The following is a 6,880-nucleotide window of genomic DNA, read 5'->3' as shown; positions in this document are numbered from 1 at the left end:
TCAGTAGCTTGACAGTGGGCTCTCATGGAGCCTCACAGATATTCAGAGCAATGTTGGATCCTCCCAACACCAAACTTAGAGTTTGAATGTGGGGATTCAACACCAAACTTAGAAGTTGGTTGTGGCCTCCCAACACCAAACTTAGAGTTTGACTGTGGGGGCTCTGTTTGACTCTGTTTTGAGAGAAGCTCTTCATGCTTCCTCTCCATGGTAACAGAGGGATATCCTTGAGCCTTAAACACAAAGGATTCTTCATTCACTTGAATGATCAATTCTCCTCTGTCCATATCAATCACAGCCTTTGCTGTGGCTAGGAAGGGTCTGCCAAGGATGATGGATTCATCCATGCACTTCCCAGTCTCTAGGATTATGAAATCAGCAAGGATGTAATGGTCTTTAACCTTTACCAGAACATCTTCTACAAGTCCATAAGCTTGTTTTCTTGAATTGTCTGCCATCTCTAGTGAGATTCTTGTAGCTTGCACCTCAAAGATCCCTAGCTTCTTCATTACAGAGAGAGGCATGAGGTTTATGCTTGACCCTAGGTCACACAGAGCCTTCTCAAAGGTCATAGTGCCTATGGTACAAGGTATTGAGAACTTCCCAGGGTCCTGTCTCTTTTGAGGTAATTTCTGCCTAGTCAAGTTATCCAATTCTTTGGTGAGCAAAGGGGGTTCATCCTCCTAAGTCTCATTACCAAATAACTTGTCATTTAGCTTCATGATTGCTCCAAGGTTCTTAGCAACTTGCTCTTCAGTGACATCTTCGTCCTCTTCAGAGGAAGAATACTCATCAGAGCTCATGAATGGCAGAAGTAAATCCAATGGAATCTCTATGGTCTCATTATGAGCCTCAGATTCCCATGGTTCCTCATTAGGGAACTCATTGGAGGCTAGTGGACGTCCATTGAGGTCTTCCTCAGTGGCGATCATTGCTTCTTCCTCCTCTCCAAGTTCGGCCATGTGGGTCATGTTAATGGCCTTGCATTCTCCTTTTGGATTCTCTTCTGTATTGCTTGGAAGAGTACTAGGAGGGAGTTCAGTAATTTTCTTGCTCAGCTGTCCCACTTGTGCCTCCAAATTCCTAATGGAGGACCTTGTTTCAGTCATGAAACTTTGAGTGGTTTTGATTAGATCAGAGACCATGGTTGCTAAGTCAGAGTGGCTCTGCTTAGAATTCTCTGTCTGTTGCTGAGAAGATGATAGAAAAGGCTTGCCATTGCCAAACCTGTTTCTTCCACCATTATTGTTGTTGAAACCTTGTTGAGGTCTCTGTTGATCCTTCCATGAGAGATTTGGATGATTTCTCCATGAAGGATTATAGGTGTTTCCATAGGGTTCTCCCATGTAATTCACCTCTTCCATTGAAGGGTTCTCAGGATCATAAGCTTCTTCTTCAGATGAAGCATCCTTAGTACTGCCTGGTGCAGTTTGCATTCCAGACAGACTTTGAGAAATCATATTGACTTGCTGAGTCAATATTTTGTTCTGAGCTAGTATGGCATTCAGAGTATCAATCTCAAGAACTCCTTTCTTCTGATTCGTCCCATTATTTACAGGATTTCTTTCAGAAGTGTACATGAATTGGTTATTTGCAACCATTTCAATGAGCTCTTGAGCTTCTGCAGGCGTCTTCTTTAGATGAAGAGATCCTCCAGCAGAGCTATCCAATGACATTTTGGACAGTTCAGACAAACCATCATAGGAGATACCTATGATGCTCCATTCAGAAAGCATGTCAGAAGGACACTTTATGATCAATTGTTTGTATCTTTCTTAAGCTTCATAGAGGGATTCACCTTCTTTCTGTCTGAAGGTTTGGACTTCCACTCTAAGCTTACTCAATTTTTGAGGTGGAAAGAACTTTGCCAAGAAGGCATTGACTAGCTTTTCCCAAGAGTTTAGGCTTTCTTTAGGTTGTGAGTCCAACCATATCCTAGCTCTGTCTCTTACAGCAAAAGGGAATAGCATAAGTCTGTAGACCTCAAGGTCAACCCCATTAGTCTTGACAGTGTCACAGATTTGCAAGAATTCAGCTAAAAACCGATGAGGATCTTCCAATGAAAGTCCATGGAACTTGCAATTCTGTTGCATTAGAGAAACTAATTGAGGCTTAAGCACAAAGTTGTTTGCTCCAATGGCAGTGATAGAGATGCTTCTCCCATAGAAGTCGGGAGTAGGTGCAGTAAAGTCACCCAGCACCTTCCTTGCATTGTTGGCATTGTTGTTGTTTTCAGCTGCCATGTCTTTTTCTTTGAAGATTTCTGTTAGGTCTTCTACAGAGAGTTGTGCTTTAGCTTCTCTTAGCTTTCGCTTCAAGGTCCTTTCAGGTTCAGGGTCAACCTCAACAAGAATGCTTTTGTCTTTGTTCCTGCTCATATGAAAGAGAAGAGAACAAGAAAATATAGAATCCTCTATGTCACAGTATAGAGATTCCTTGAGGTGTCAGAGGAAAAGAAAAATAGAAGGAAGAGGTAGAAGAATTCGAACTTATCAAGAAAGATAAAGTTCAAATTGTGCATTGAGGAGTAGTGTTAGTCCATAAATAGAAGGATGTGAGAAGAGGGGAAGAAATTTTCGAAAATTAAAGTGAATTAATTAAAAGAAATTTTAAGAAATAGTAAATGATTTTCAAAAAATAAGATTGGGAAAGAAATAAAGTGATTTTTGAAAAAGATTTTGAAATTAGAAATAAAAAAGATATGATTGAAAACTATTTTGAAAAAGATGTGATTAAGAGATATGATTGAAAAGTTATGGTTTTAAAAAGATATGATTGAGAAGATATGATTTGAAAAATAATTAAAAAAAGATTTGATTTTGAAAATTAATGACTTGGCTAACAAGAAATTTAAAAGATATGATTCAGACATTAAACCTTTCTCAACAGAAAAGGCAACATACTTGAAATGTTGAATCAAATCATTAATTGTTAGCAAGTATTTTTGAAAATGGAAAGAAATTGATTTTGAAAATATATGATTGAAAAGATATGATTTGAAAAAGATTTGATTTTGAAAAATTATGAAAACTTGAAAAAAATTTGAATTAAAAACAAAATCTTCCCTCTTGTGCCATCCTGGCGTTAAACGCCCAGAATGGTATCCATTCTGGCGTTTAACCCCCAAAACTCACCCCTTTTGGGCGTTAAATGCCCAGTCAGGCACCCTGGCTGGCGTTAAAAACGCCAGTTTTCCTTCCTCACTGAGCGTTTTGAACGCCCAACTTTTTCTGTGTAATTCCTCTGCTGTATGTTCTGAATCTTCAATTCTCTATATTATTGAATTGAAAAGACACAAATTAAAAATTTTTTTGAATTTTTTAATGATGAGGAATATTCAAAATGCAACTAAAATCAAATAAACAATGCATGCAAGACACCAAACTTAGAAGTTTGTATACTATTGACACTAATAGAATAAGAATGCATATGAGAAACAACAAAACACTCAAGACAAGAGAATTTAAAGATCAGAGCAAGGAAATCATCAAGAACAACTTGAATATTAATGAAGACACATGAATGAATTCGAAAAATGCAAGAAGAATAGAAACATGCAATTGACACCAAACTTAAAATGAGACACTAGACTCAACAAGAAACAAAAATATTTTTGGTTTTAAGATTTTATAAGTTTTTTTGGATTTTTTTTTTGAAAATTGAGTGAAAAAGAAAATAAGGATATCAAAATTCTTAATGAAATGTTAGTCTAAAGCTTCAGTCTAAAGCTTCAGTCTAAAGAAATTAGACATGGCTAGCCAAGCTTCAGCAGGACATTACATTCAAGAGCTAAATTGATGAGTATTAATCAGCTTTGGTGATGATAAGAACATCACCTTGAAACACTAGAATTCATTCTTAAGAACTCTGAAGAAAAATACCTAAGCTAAGCAACAAGATGAACCGTCAGTTGTCCAAACTCAAACAATTCCCGGCAACGGTGCCAAAAACTTGGTGCACGAAATTGTGATCATCAATGGCGCCATCAACATGGTACGCTCAATTGCAATCTCAACTCTTTATCACAACTTCGCACAACTAACCAGCAAGTGCACTGGGTCGTCCAAGTAATAAACCTTACGCGAGTAAGGGTCGATCCCACGGAGATTGTTGGTATGAAGCAAGCTATGGTCATCTTGTAAATCTCAGTCAGGCGGATTCAAATGGTTATGGAGGATTAATGATTAAAAGATAAATAAAACATAAAGATAGAGATACTTATGTAATTCATTGGTGAGAATTTCAGATAAGCGTATGGAGATGCTTTGTCCCTTCCGTCTCTCTGCTTTCCTACTGTCTTCATCCAATCCTTCTTACTCCTTTCCATGGCAAGCTGTATGTTGGGCATCACCGTTGTCAATGGCTACAGTCCCGTCCTCTAAGTGAAAATGTTCAACGCGCTCTGTCACAGCACGGCTAATCATCTGTCGGTTCTCAATCAGGTTGGAATAGAATCTAGTGATTCTTTTGCGTCTGTCACTAACTCCCAGCCTTCAGGAGTTTGAAGCTCGACACAGTCATTCAATCCTTGAATCCTACTCAGAATACCACAGACAAGGTTTAGACCTTCCAGATTCTCTTGAATGCCGCCATCAATTCTAGCTTATACCACGAAGATTCTGATTAAGGAATCCAAGAGATACACATTCAAGCCTTGTTTGCTTGTAGAACGGAAGTGGTTGTCAGGCACGCGTTCATAAGTGAGAATGATGATGAGCGTCACATAATCATCACATTCATCAAGTTCTTGAGTGGGAATGAATATCTTGGAATAAGAATAAGTTAAATTGAATAGAAGAACAATAGTAATTGCATTAATACTCGAGGTACAGCAGAGCTCCACACCTTAATCTATGGTGTGTAGAAACTCCACTGTTGAAAATACATAAGAACAAGGTCTAGGCATGGCCTAGAGGCCAGCCCCCATGATCTAAGAACTAGACGTCCAAAGATGATCGAAAGATCTAAAGTGATCCAAAAATTTAAAATACAATAGCAAAAGGTCCTATTTGTAGAGAACTAGTAGCTTAGGGTTTACAAAGATGAGTAAATGACATAAAAATCCACTTCTGGGCCCACTTGGTGTGTGCTTGGGCTGAGCATTGAAGCTTCTGTGTAGAGACTTTTCTTGGAGTTAAACGCCAGCTTTTGTGCCAGTTTGGGCGTTTAACTCCCATTCTTGTGCCAGTTCCAGCGTTAAACGCCAGAGTTCTTGAGCTGACTTGGAACGCCTGTTTGGGCCATCAAATCTCGGGCAAAGTATAGACTATTATACATTGCTGGAAAGCACAAGATTTCTACTTTCCAACGTAGTTGAGAGCACGCCAATTGAGCTTTAGTAGCTCCAGAAAATCCACTTCGAGTGCAGGGAGGTCAGAATCCAACAGCATCTGCAGTCCTTTTCAGCCTCTGAATCAGATTTTTGCTCAGATCCCTCAATTTCTGCCAGAAAATACCTGAAATCACAAAAAAAATACACAAACTCATAGTAAAGTCCAGAAAAGTGAATTTTAACTAACAACTAATAAAAATATAATAAAAACTAACTAAAACATACTAAAAATATACTAAAAACAATGCCAAAAAGCGTATAAATTATCCGCTCATCAGAGGGTTAGATCTACTATTTGGGTGTTGATACCTCCCTTGAGGTTGAAATTGTGGTAATTATTGGTAGGATTGTTGACAGGTTGTTGCTATTGTGGTTGACCTTGAGGAGGTTGATGATAGTAGGCTTGCGCATTTGGGTAGGGTTGAGCTTGAGGGGCTTGGTTCCACCTTTGGTTAGAGTTATCCCTCCATCCTTGGTTTTGATTTCCTCCATGTCGAGGAACTTCTTGATTATAGTTAGACTTTTGGGGGTATGGATTGGCTACCACTAATGTAGTGTCCTCTTGGAGCTGAGGGCACTCATCAGTGTAATGGCCATTACAAGCACAAATACTGCATGATCTTGATGGTCCTTCAATCCTTGGAGGCTGAGGTGGAGGAGATAGCAAAGGTTGGAGATTTTGTTCCCTTGGGTGATTTGTCTCAACAAAATTGTCATCTCACCGAGGGTCTTGGTCAAAATGGCATCTCTGGAGGGAGAAACTTCACTTAAAGCTTTTGGTTGTGGATTTCTTGCCCTTGAGTATTGAGTTAAGTCTGCCAAGTCTGCTATGATTTTCCAAGCTTCCTCGGCGGTCTTGTTTTTGGTGAGGAATCCTGCACTAGAGGCATCTAGAAGAAGCTTATCTTGGGGGTTCATCCCTTGACAAAAATAGCTGATAAGCACCAACTTGTCAATACGGTGGTGGGGGCAAGCTTCCAACAACTTCTTGAATCTCTCCCAGTACTCATAAAGAGTTTCCCCTTCTCTTTGCATAATGCAAGAGATCTCCTTTCGCAGCTTATCTGTTTTCTGAGGTGGATAGAACTTTTCTAGAAATTTCTTACGCAGCAAGTCCCAATTGGAAATCACATCTCCTGGTTGAGTATAAAACCATTCTTTCACTTTTCCCTCCAATGAGAAAGGAAAAGCGAAAACCAAAACTGCTACTTCATCTGCTCCATGTCTTCTCGCAGTGGAGCATGTAACTTGAAAGTCCTTTAGATGCTTAAGAGGGTCTTCCCCGGGTAGTCCATTGTGTTTGGGGAGCAAGTTTATCGTGCCGGTCTTTGGCTCAAAATTTGGATCCAAAGCCGAATACCGGATTTATATCGGTTGCAAGTTAATATCTGGAGCTCTGGGTTCTCTTAAGGTGATTCTACGAGGTGGATCCGCCATGGCACTGTCACCTAATTCACTCAAAGAGAATTCAGCACTCCCCACAGTTGAATATAAGGTTTCCTCATTAATTGAAGAATGATGGTCACAGGTTGATGGTGATAGTGAATT

General features: G+C 39.3%; 1 non-coding gene across 1 annotated transcript; it reads left to right on the top strand.

Moving 5' to 3' along the window:
• The first annotated feature begins 6,287 nt into the window (after positions 1-6,287).
• LOC130937010 (small nucleolar RNA R71) lies at positions 6,288-6,394 on the top strand. Its single transcript, XR_009068249.1, has one exon. It is a non-coding gene; the product is annotated as a small nucleolar RNA R71 (small nucleolar RNA).
• The last annotated feature ends 486 nt before the right edge of the window (positions 6,395-6,880 follow it).

The sequence above is a fragment of the Arachis stenosperma genome, chromosome 6 (assembly GCF_014773155.1).
Source record: "Arachis stenosperma cultivar V10309 chromosome 6, arast.V10309.gnm1.PFL2, whole genome shotgun sequence".
NCBI classification, from domain to species: domain Eukaryota; kingdom Viridiplantae; phylum Streptophyta; class Magnoliopsida; order Fabales; family Fabaceae; genus Arachis; species Arachis stenosperma.
Note: the sequence above shows the minus strand (reverse complement) of the source record. Positions and strands in the feature narration are given on the sequence as shown.